The 12,500-nt window shown below is 23.7% G+C and overlaps 2 non-coding genes and 1 pseudogene across 2 annotated transcripts; all 3 read left to right on the forward strand.

Annotated features, from left to right (window-relative positions):
* The first annotated feature begins 8,216 nt into the window (after positions 1 to 8,216).
* On the forward strand, positions 8,217 to 10,206 carry LOC138858369 (small subunit ribosomal RNA). Its single transcript, XR_011397503.1, has one exon. It is a non-coding gene; the product is annotated as a small subunit ribosomal RNA (ribosomal RNA).
* A 625-nt stretch (positions 10,207 to 10,831) lies between these two features.
* On the forward strand, positions 10,832 to 11,010 carry LOC138858416 (5.8S ribosomal RNA). The gene has a single exon (XR_011397551.1). It is a non-coding gene; the product is annotated as a 5.8S ribosomal RNA (ribosomal RNA).
* Positions 11,011 to 11,512: 502 nt separating this feature from the next.
* LOC138858452 (large subunit ribosomal RNA) overlaps positions 11,513 to 12,500 on the forward strand; it is a 4,663-nt pseudogene continuing 3,675 nt past the window's right edge.

Raw genomic sequence — 12,500 nt, forward strand, 5'->3', positions numbered from 1 at the left:
AAGTAATTGAAATTAAAGCATATTATACAATATGGTATATTAATGAGTGTTTGAGAGAATCATAACATGAAAATAAAAATTTGAACGCATAAAACTTTGTTTTCACTATTTATTGAAAATAAGGTAAGTGTTGGGATTGTTATCAAACGACTATCATTTAATATACCAAAAGTAATAAAGTAATTGAAATTAAAGCATATTATACAATATGGTATATTAATGAGTCTTTGAGAGAATCATAACATGAAAATAAAAATTTGAACGCATAAAACTTTGTTTTCACTATTTATTGAAAATAAGGTAAGTGTTGGGATTGTTATCAAACGACTATCATTTAATATACCAAAAGTAATAAAGTAATTGAAATTAAAGCATATTATACAATATGGTATATTAATGAGTGTTTGAGAGAATCATAACATGAAAATAAAAATTTGAACGCATAAAACTTTGTTTTCACTATTTATTGAAAATAAGGTAAGTGTTGGGATTGTTATCAAACGACTATCATTTAATATACCAAAAGTAATAAAGTAATTGAAATTAAAGCATATTATACAATATGGTATATTAATTAGTGTTTGAGAGAATCATAACATGAAAATAAAAATTTGAACGCATAAAACTTTGTTTTCAATATTTATTGAAAATAAGGTAAGTGTTGGGATTGTTATCAAACGACTATCATTTAATATACCAAAAGTAATAAAGTAATTGAAATTAAAGCATATTATACAATATGGTATATTAATGAGTGTTTGAGAGAATCATAACATGAAAATAAAAATTTGAACGTATAAAACTTTGTTTTCAATATTTATTGAAAATAAGGTAAGTGTTGGGATTGTTATCAAACGACTATCATTTAATATACCAAAAGTAATAAAGTAATTGAAATTAAAGCATATTATACAATATGGTATATTAATTAGTGTTTGAGAGAATCATAACATGAAAATAAAAATTTGAACGCATAAAACTTTGTTTTCAATATTTATTGAAAATAAGGTAAGTGTTGGGATTGTTATCAAACGACTATCATTTAATATACCAAAAGTAATAAAGTAATTGAAATTAAAGCATATTATACAATATGGTATATTAATGAGTGTTTGAGAGAATCATAACATGAAAATAAAAATTTGAACGCATAAAACTTTGTTTTCACTATTTATTGAAAATAAGGTAAGTGTTGGGATTGTTATCAAACGACTATCATTTAATATACCAAAAGTAATAAAGTAATTGAAATTAAAGCATATTATACAATATGGTATATTAATGAGTGTTTGAGAGAATCATAACATGAAAATAAAAATTTGAACGCATAAAACTTTGTTTTCAATATTTATTGAAAATAAGGTAAGTGTTGGGATTGTTATCAAACGACTATCATTTAATATACCAAAAGTAATAAAGTAATTGAAATTAAAGCATATTATACAATATGGTATATTAATTAGTGTTTGAGAGAATCATAACATGAAAATAAAAATTTGAACGCATAAAACTTTGTTTTCAATATTTATTGAAAATAAGGTAAGTGTTGGGATTGTTATCAAACGACTATCATTTAATATACCAAAAGTAATAAAGTAATTGAAATTAAAGCATATTATACAATATGGTATATTAATGAGTGTTTGAGAGAATCATAACATGAAAATAAAAATTTGAACGCATAAAACTTTGTTTTCACTATTTATTGAAAATAAGGTAAGTGTTGGGATTGTTATCAAACGACTATCATTTAATATACCAAAAGTAATAAAGTAATTGAAATTAAAGCATATTATACAATATGGTATATTAATTAGTGTTTGAGAGAATCATAACATGAAAATAAAAATTTGAACGCATAAAACTTTGTTTTCAATATTTATTGAAAATAAGGTAAGTGTTGGGATTGTTATCAAACGACTATCATTTAATATACCAAAAGTAATAAAGTAATTGAAATTAAAGCATATTATACAATATGGTATATTAATGAGTGTTTGAGAGAATCATAACATGAAAATAAAAATTTGAACGTATAAAACTTTGTTTTCAATATTTATTGAAAATAAGGTAAATGTTGGGATTGTTATCAAACGACTATCATTTAATATACCAAAGTAATAAAGTAATTGAATTAAAATCATATTATACAATATGGTATAATAGTATATCAAGTGTTTTAATAACATGAAAATAAAAATGTTAACCAAAATACTTTGCGTGCAATATTAAATGAAGAAGTAGTGAATTTTCATATAAGTATTAAATGTATAAAGTCTATGAAGTAATAAATTTTCATATAAGTATTAAATGTATAAAGTCTATGAAGTAATAAATTTTCATATAAGTATTAATTGTATAAAGTCTATGAAGTAATAAATTTTCATATAAGTATTAAATGTATAAAGTCTATGAAGTAATAAATTTTCATATAAATATTAAATGTATAAAGTCTATGAAGTAATAAATTTTCATATAAGTATTAATTGTATAAAGTCTATGAAGTAATAAATTTTCATATAAGTATTAATTGTATAAAGTCTATGAAATAATAAATTTTCATATAAGTATTAATTGTATAAAGTCTATGAAGTAATAAATTTTCATATAAGTAGTAAATATATAAAGTCTATGAAGTAATAAATTTTCATATAAGTATTAAATGTATAAAGTCTATGAAATAATAAATTTTCATATAAGTACTAAATGTATAAAGTCTATGAAGTAATAAATTTTCATATAAGTATTAATTGTATAAAGTCTATGAAGTAATAAATTTTCATATAAGTATTAAATATATAAAGTCTATGAAGTAATAAATTTTCATATAAGTATTAAATGTATAAAGTCTATGAAGTAATAAATTTTCATATAAGTATTAATTGTATAAAGTCTATGAAGTAATAAATTTTCATATAAGTAGTAAATATATAAAGTCTATGAAGTAATAAATTTTCATATAAGTATTAATTGTATAAAGTCTATGAAGTAATAAATTTTCATATAAGTATTAATTGTATAAAGTCTATGAAGTAATAAATTTTCATATAAGTATTAATTGTATAAAGTCTATGAAGTAATAAATTTTCATATAAGTACTAAATGTATAAAGTCTATGAAGTAATAAATTTTCATATAAGTAGTAAATATATAAAGTCTATGAAGTAATAAATTTTCATATAAGTATTAAATGTATAAAGTCTATGAAGTAATGAATTTTCATATAAGTATTAATTGTATAAAGTCTATGAAGTAATAAATTTTCATATAAGTATTAATTGTATAAAGTCTATGAAGTAATAAATTTTCATATAACTATTAATTGTATAAAGTCTATGAAGTAATAAATTTTCATATAAGTATTAATTGTATAAAGTCTATGAAGTAATAAATTTTCATATAAGTATTAAATATATAAAGTCTATGAAGTAATAAATTTTCATATAAGTATTAAATGTATAAAGTCTATGAAGTAATAAATTTTCATATAAGTATTAATTGTATAAAGTCTATGAAATAATAAATTTTCATATAAGTATTAATTGTATAAAGTCTATGAAGTAATAAATTTTCATATAAGTAGTAAATATATAAAGTCTATGAAGTAATAAATTTTCATATAAGTATTAAATGTATAAAGTCTATGAAGTAATAAATTTTCATATAAGTATTAATTGTATAAAGTCTATGAAGTAATAAATTTTCATATAAGTATTAATTGTATAAAGTCTATGAAGTAATAAATTTTCATATAAGTATTAATTGTATAAAGTCTATGAAGTAATAAATTTTCATATAAGTACTAAATGTATAAAGTCTATGAAGTAATAAATTTTCATATAAGTAGTAAATATATAAAGTCTATGAAGTAATAAATTTTCATATGAGTATTAAATGTATAAAGTCTATGAAGTAAAATATAAAGTCTATGAAGTAATAAATTTTTATATAAGTATAAAAAATATAAAGTCTATGAAGTAATGAATTTTCATATAAGTATTAAATGTATAAAGTCTATGAAGTAATAAATTTTCATATAAGTATTAATTGTATAAAGTCTATGAAGTAATAAATTTTCATATAAGTATTAATTGTATAAAGTCTATGAAGTAATAAATTTTCATATAAGTACTAAATGTATAAAGTCTATGAAGTAATAAATTTTCATATAAGTAGTAAATATATAAAGTCTATGAAGTAATAAATTTTCATATGAGTATTAAATGTATAAAGTCTATGAAGTAAAATATAAAGTCTATGAAGTAATAAATTTTTATATAAGTATAAAAAATATAAAGTCTATGAAGTAATAAATTTTCATATAAGTATTAAATGTATAAAGTCTATGAAGTAATAAATTTTCATATAAGTATTAATTGTATAAAGTCTATGAAGTAATAAATTTTCATATAAGTATTAATTGTATAAAGTCTATGAAGTAATAAATTTTCATATAAGTATTAATTGTATAAAGTCTATGAAGTAATAAATTTTCATATAAGTAGTAAATATATAAAGTCTATGAAGTAATAAATTTTCATATAAGTATTAATTGCATAAAGTCTATGAAGTAATAAATTTTCATATAAGTACTAAATGTATAAAGTCTATGAAGTAATAAATTTTCATATAAGTAGTAAATATATAAAGTCTATGAAGTAATAAATTTTCATATAAGTATTAATTGTATAAAGTCTATGAAGTAATAAATTTTCATATAAGTATTAATTGTATAAAGTCTATGAAGTAATAAATTTTCATATAAGTATTAATTGTATAAAGTCTATGAAGTAATAAATTTTCATATAAGTATTAATTGTATAAAGTCTATGAAGTAATAAATTTTCATATAAGTACTAAATGTATAAAGTCTATGAAGTAATAAATTTTCATATAAGTAGTAAATATATAAAGTCTATGAAGTAATAAATTTTCATATAAGTATTAAATGTATAAAGTCTATGAAGTAATGAATTTTCATATAAGTATTAATTGTATAAAGTCTATGAAGTAATAAATTTTCATATAAGTATTAATTGTATAAAGTCTATGAAGTAATAAATTTTCATATAACTATTAATTGTATAAAGTCTATGAAGTAATAAATTTTCATATAAGTATTAATTGTATAAAGTCTATGAAGTAATAAATTTTCATATAAGTATTAAATATATAAAGTCTATGAAGTAATAAATTTTCATATAAGTATTAAATGTATAAAGTCTATGAAGTAATAAATTTTCATATAAGTATTAATTGTATAAAGTCTATGAAATAATAAATTTTCATATAAGTATTAATTGTATAAAGTCTATGAAGTAATAAATTTTCATATAAGTAGTAAATATATAAAGTCTATGAAGTAATAAATTTTCATATAAGTATTAAATGTATAAAGTCTATGAAGTAATAAATTTTCATATAAGTATTAATTGTATAAAGTCTATGAAGTAATAAATTTTCATATAAGTATTAATTGTATAAAGTCTATGAAGTAATAAATTTTCATATAAGTACTAAATGTATAAAGTCTATGAAGTAATAAATTTTCATATAAGTAGTAAATATATAAAGTCTATGAAGTAATAAATTTTCATATAAGTATTAATTGTATAAAGTCTATGAAGTAATAAATTTTCATATAAGTATTAATTGTATAAAGTCTATGAAGTAATAAATTTTCATATAAGTACTAAATGTATAAAGTCTATGAAGTAATAAATTTTCATATAAGTAGTAAATATATAAAGTCTATGAAGTAATAAATTTTCATATAAGTATTAAATGTATAAAGTCTATGAAGTAATAAATTTTTATATAAGTATAAAAAATATAAAGTCTATGAAGTAATGAATTTTCATATAAGTATTAAATGTATAAAGTCTATGAAGTAATAAATTTTCATATAAGTATTAATTGTATAAAGTCTATGAAGTAATAAATTTTCATATAAGTATTAATTGTATAAAGTCTATGAAGTAATAAATTTTCATATAAGTATTAATTGTATAAAGTCTATGAAGTAATAAATTTTCATATAAGTATTAATTGTATAAAGTCTATGAAGTAATAAATTTTCATATAAGTACTAAATGTATAAAGTCTATGAAGTAATAAATTTTCATATAAGTAGTAAATAAATAAAGTCTATGAAGTAATAAATTTTCATATGAGTATTAAATGTATAAAGTCTATGAAGTAAAATATAAAGTCTATGAAGTAATAAATTTTTATATAAGTATAAAAAATATAAAGTCTATGAAGTAATGAATTTTCATATAAGTATTAAATGTATAAAGTCTATGAAGTAATAAATTTTCATATAAGTATTAAATGTATAAAGTCTATGAAGTAATAAATTTTCATATAAGTATTAAATATGAAGTCATACAAGTTAAAAATTTAAAAAAAAAATCGATTGTAAAAATACTTTTGATGTTATTAGTTGTATTATGACCATGACGATATTTGAAAATGATATAAATTACCCACGTATATATGAGTTTTTAAATTTTAAATAGGTTAAAAGAATTTTTCCATATATTTTCGGGTTGGTAACGTCAACATGGGAGAGAACATTTATAACAAATTTGCACAAATCTGCTCAAATTGACATATACTGAAATAGTACTTATATGAAAATTTATTACTTCATAGACTTTATACATTTAGTACTTATATGAAAATTTTTTACTGCTAGGAAATGTATTATACTTTTATATATTTGAATTCCTTATGTTAGTTTATTAGTAAGAAATTGTTTTTAAATACTTATAAGTATGAATATTACTATACTTATATGATTTATGTATTTAGTACTTGTATGAAAATTTTCATACTTGTATGACTTTATTTACTTAGTATTTATATGGAAATATTTTTTACTTTATATGTATTTTTAAGTAAATATGAAAATGAAAGTTGATTTTGTGTGCCTTTTTATTCCTGGTTTTTATACAGTTAGTTTAAATAGAAATAGATTTTGTTTTATACAAAACTCTATATTCTGTACTAACATATTGTATATAATGAGCGTTTTTTTATTCCTGGTTTTTATACAGTTAGTTTAAATAGAAATAGATTTTGTTTTATACAAAACTCTATATTCTGTACTAACATATTGTATATAATAGCGTTTTTTATTCCTGGTTTTTATACAGTTAGTTTAAATAGAAATAGATTTTGTTTTATACAAAACTCTATATTCTGTACTAACATATTGTATATAATGAGCGTTTTTTATTCCTGGTTTTTATACAGTTAGTTTAAATAGAAATAGATTTTGTTTTATACAAAACTCTATATTCTGTACTAACATTTTGTATATAATGAGCGTTTTTTTATTCCTGGTTTTTATACAGTTAGTTTAAATAGAAATAGATTTTGTTTTATACAAAACTCTATATTCTGTACTAACATATTGTATATAATGAGCGTTTTTTATTCCTGGTTTTTATACAGTTAGTTTAAATAGAAATAGATTTTGTTTTATACAAAACTCTATATTCTGTACTAACATATTGTATATAATGAGCGTTTTTTATTCCTGGTTTCCTACAGTTAGTTTAAATAGAAATAGATTTTGTTTTATACAAAAACATAAAAAATCTATTATTCTATACTAACATATTGTAGAAATAAATATTAAACAATATTTTAGTTTTATTTGTGAGCTATTCTAATATTTACTCATAAAATATATGTGTAAAAGGATGGTTTTTAAATAAAATAAAATATTAAAGTGTTGCACCCGAAAATACTTTTTATCATATATTTATTATTGAAATAAATATAATAGAATTTGAAATTATTAATTTCAAATCAAGAAAAAAATGTATATACTCTTAAAAAAAGGTATATATATTACTATATGCATTGAAATAAAGTAAAATGTATAGAATGATATTATTTGAAAATTTTGCCAATATAAGAAGAAATATCGTTCTTACATAATAATTAAATAATAATATGTATAGAGAACGAAAATTCTTTTCACGATACCAAAACAAAAATTAAAAAATCCATTACAAAATCACACAATAGAAATGAAATATAATGAAAAAAAATATAATAAAGAAAGAAACATAGAAAAATTGTTGTGTATATTGTAAATGTTTTTATGTTTTGTGTATTTGTGTATAATTTTCAAATAAGAAAATATCATTTTAAACTTTTATATAATATAAAAAATATTATATAAAAAAGAAATATATATTATTCTGGTTGATCCTGCCAGTAGTTATATGCTTGTCTCAAAGATTAAGCCATGCATGTCTAAGTACAAACAAATTAAAAGTGAAACCGCAAAAGGCTCATTATATCAGTTATGGTTCCATAGATCGTTAACAGTTACTTGGATAACTGTGGTAATTCTAGAGCTAATACATGCAAAATAAACACGGACCTTTTGGAACGTGTGCTTTTATTAGGCTAAAACCAAGCGATTATTCGATCGTTATATTGGTTGAACTCTAGATAACTTGCAGATCGTATGGTCTCGTACCGACGACAGATCTTTCAAATGTCTGCCCTATCAACTTTTGATGGTAGTATCTAGGACTACCATGGTTGCAACGGGTAACGGGGAATCAGGGTTCGATTCCGGAGAGGGAGCCTGAGAAACGGCTACCACATCTAAGGAAGGCAGCAGGCGCGTAAATTACCCACTCCCAGTTCGGGGAGGTAGTGACGAAAAATAACAATACAGGACTCATATCCGAGGCCCTGTAATTGGAATGAGTACACTTTAAATCCTTTAACAAGGACCTATTGGAGGGCAAGTCTGGTGCCAGCAGCCGCGGTAATTCCAGCTCCAATAGCGTATATTAAAGTTGTTGCGGTTAAAACGTTCGTAGTTGAATTTGTGCTTCATACGGGTAGTACAACTATAATTGTGGTATGTACATTACCTTATGTATGTAAGCGTATTACCGGTGGAGTTCTTATATATAATTAATACAATGTATTTTTTATATATTCCTCCTATTTAAACCTGCTTCAGTGCTCTTCATCGAGTGTTGTTGTGGGCCGGTACAATTACTTTGAACAAATTAGAGTGCTTAAAGCAGGCTCCAAATGCCTGAATATTTTGTGCATGGAATAATGAAATAAGACCTCTGTTCTACTTTCATTGGTTTTTAGATCAAGAGGTAATGATTAATAGAAGCAGTTTGGGGGCATTAGTATTACGACGCGAGAGGTGAAATTCTTGGACCGTCGTAAGACTAACTTAAGCGAAAGCATTTGCCAAAGATGTTTTCATTAATCAAGAACGAAAGTTAGAGGTTCGAAGGCGATCAGATACCGCCCTAGTTCTAACCATAAACGATGCCAGCTAGCAATTGGGTGTAGCTACTACTATGGCTCTCTCAGTCGCTTCCCGGGAAACCAAGGCTTTTGGGCTCCGGGGGAAGTATGGTTGCAAAGCTGAAACTTAAAGGAATTGACGGAAGGGCACCACCAGGAGTGGAGCCTGCGGCTTAATTTGACTCAACACGGGAAAACTTACCAGGTCCGAACATAAGCGTGTAAGACAGATTGATAGCTCTTTCTCGAATCTATGGGTGGTGGTGCATGGCCGTTCTTAGTTCGTGGAGTGATTTGTCTGGTTAATTCCGATAACGAACGAGACTCAAATATATTAAATAGATGCTTTCAGGATTATGGTGTTGAAGCTTATATAGCCTTCATTCATGCGTTCATCTTGAATGTACAAGTGTTTGAATGTGTTTATATAAGTGGAGTCGTACCTGTTGGTTTGTCCCATTATAAGGACACTAGCTTCTTAAATGGACAAATTGCGTCTAGCAGTAACGAGATTGAGCAATAACAGGTCTGTGATGCCCTTAGATGTCCTGGGCTGCACGCGCGCTACAATGAAAGTATCAACGTGTATTTCCTAGACCGAGAGGTCCGGGTAAACCGCTGAACCACTTTCATGCTTGGGATTGTGAACTGAAACTGTTCACATGAACTTGGAATTCCCAGTAAGTGTGAGTCATTAACTCGCATTGATTACGTCCCTGCCCTTTGTACACACCGCCCGTCGCTACTACCGATTGAATTATTTAGTGAGGTCTCCGGACGTGATCACTGTGACGCCTTGTGTTTCACGGTTGTTTCGCAAAAGTTGACCGAACTTGATTATTTAGAGGAAGTAAAAGTCGTAACAAGGTTTCCGTAGGTGAACCTGCGGAAGGATCATTATTGTGTTCCTATCCGAAAAGAAAAAAAAAATAATTATATAAAAACAAAATAAAAAAAAAGAATAAAAAAGAAAAAAAAGTTTTCTTTTTGTTCTTTTCATTCAAAATGTTTTGAATTATACAATGTTTTGAATGTTTTTCTGTTTTTTTTTTTTTTTTAACTCCTTGTAATGCATTATGACAATATATATTATATTGTGAACTTCGCATACATTGTATTTGAACGCAATAAAAAAACCTTTAAACATATAGCTGTACTTATTATTTATATAGAAAATAATATTTAATTGTGATATTTATATAAAATATTATAAATGATAAGTTAACTTGTTCACATTAACGTGTGTAATACCTTTTTTTTATGGTATTTTCTATTTGTGATTAAAAACATGTTGAAAAATTTAAAAAAAGAAAACGCACAAATAGAGAAGAAAATAATATATAAAAGGTATTACTGTTTTTGTTGACCTAAGACATGCGCAGCTGCAAATGTTTGGGTTTAAAATTACAATTTATTGAAAGATGTTTTAAACTTATGTATTAAAAATTTATTATTGATTAATTATTAATACTTTCAATAAATTAAAATTCTTTGACTTTGAATTAAAAAAATACAAAAAAATTATCACTCTAAGCGGTGGATCACTCGGCTCATGGGTCGATGAAGAACGCAGCAAACTGTGCGTCATCGTGTGAACTGCAGGACACATGAACATCGACATTTTGAACGCATATTGCGGTCCATGCTGTTATGTACTTTAATTAATTTTAAAGTGCTGCTTGGACTACATATGGTTGAGGGTTGTAAGACTATGCTAAATTAGTTGCTTATTCTTTTAGTCAATTAATAGAATTTAAGCATATGGCATATTATTGGATTGTATTTTTCAATCCATAATATTAATAGCATAAAAAGAAATATAGAAAATATATTTTTGAATACCTCATATTTGAACGAAAATTTATGATAAATGAGAATCTTAGTATTCCCATAAAAGAAAAAATTTTCAACATTATTTAAATTATATTAAATAATACATAAGAGGAATGTCTAGCATAAAATAAATTTTTATTCTAGAATTAATTCACTCTATTGTATTGAGAAAAATTTATAATAAAAAAAAATATATGATATGTGGAGGAATAATGTTGTTAATTTTATTAATTATTATATTATGAATTTTAAAAAGGGATGAAAAGATTGAATAATATTGAGTAATCAAGATATAAAAATATATTTCTTTAAAATAGCAAATAGCAAAAAAATTAAATAAAAATAAACAAATCAATCTAAAATATATTTTATACAACCTCAACTCATATGGGACTACCCCCTGAATTTAAGCATATTAATGAGGGGAGGAAAAGAAACTAACAAGGATTTTCTTAGTAGCGGCGAGCGAAAAGAAAATAGTTCAGCACTAAGTCACTTTGTCTATATGGCAAATGTGAGATGCAGTGTATGGAATATCTTAATATCTAGTATGAGAAATTAACGATTTAAGTCCTTCTTAAATGAGGCCATTTACCCATAGAGGGTGCCAGGCCCGTATAACGTTAATGATTACTAGAAAGATATTTCCAAAGAGTCGTGTTGCTTGATAGTGCAGCACTAAGTGGGTGGTAAACTCCATCTAAAACTAAATATAACCATGAGACCGATAGTAAACAAGTACCGTGAGGGAAAGTTGAAAAGAACTCTGAATAGAGAGTTAAATAGTACGTGAAACTGCTTAGAGGTTAAGCCCGATGAACCTGAATATCCATTATGAAAAATTCATCATTATAACTGTAGTATTTAATTTTAAATATTATAGTAATAGTGTGCATTTTTTTCATATAAGGACATTGTAATCTATTAACATAATAAAATATTTATCAAAAGATCATTGGTTTTTAAGTTTATTCAAATTAATTTGCTTTTAGCTTATTAACATAGAATAATTACTGATGATTTGATAAAGTGTTGATAGATTTTATTATATATAATGCTAAAATTCTTTTGAATTTTACAATAATATTATTATCATTGATTTTAATATTAATTGTATGCATTTATATGATTAACAATGCGAAAGATTCAGGATACCTTCGGGACCCGTCTTGAAACACGGACCAAGGAGTCTAACATATGTGCAAGTCATTGGGTTATATTAAACCTAATGGCGAAATTAACTTAACTGTATTAATAATGGGATTAATTTTTAATGTATTACATTATTAATTCAATCCCGGGGCGTTCCATATAGTTATGTATAATGATAATTTATTATTATTTATACCTCTAACTGGAGC

This window comes from Bactrocera oleae, unplaced genomic scaffold, assembly GCF_042242935.1.
Source record: "Bactrocera oleae isolate idBacOlea1 unplaced genomic scaffold, idBacOlea1 ctg00000009.1, whole genome shotgun sequence".
Taxonomy (NCBI): Eukaryota; Metazoa; Arthropoda; class Insecta; order Diptera; family Tephritidae; genus Bactrocera; species Bactrocera oleae.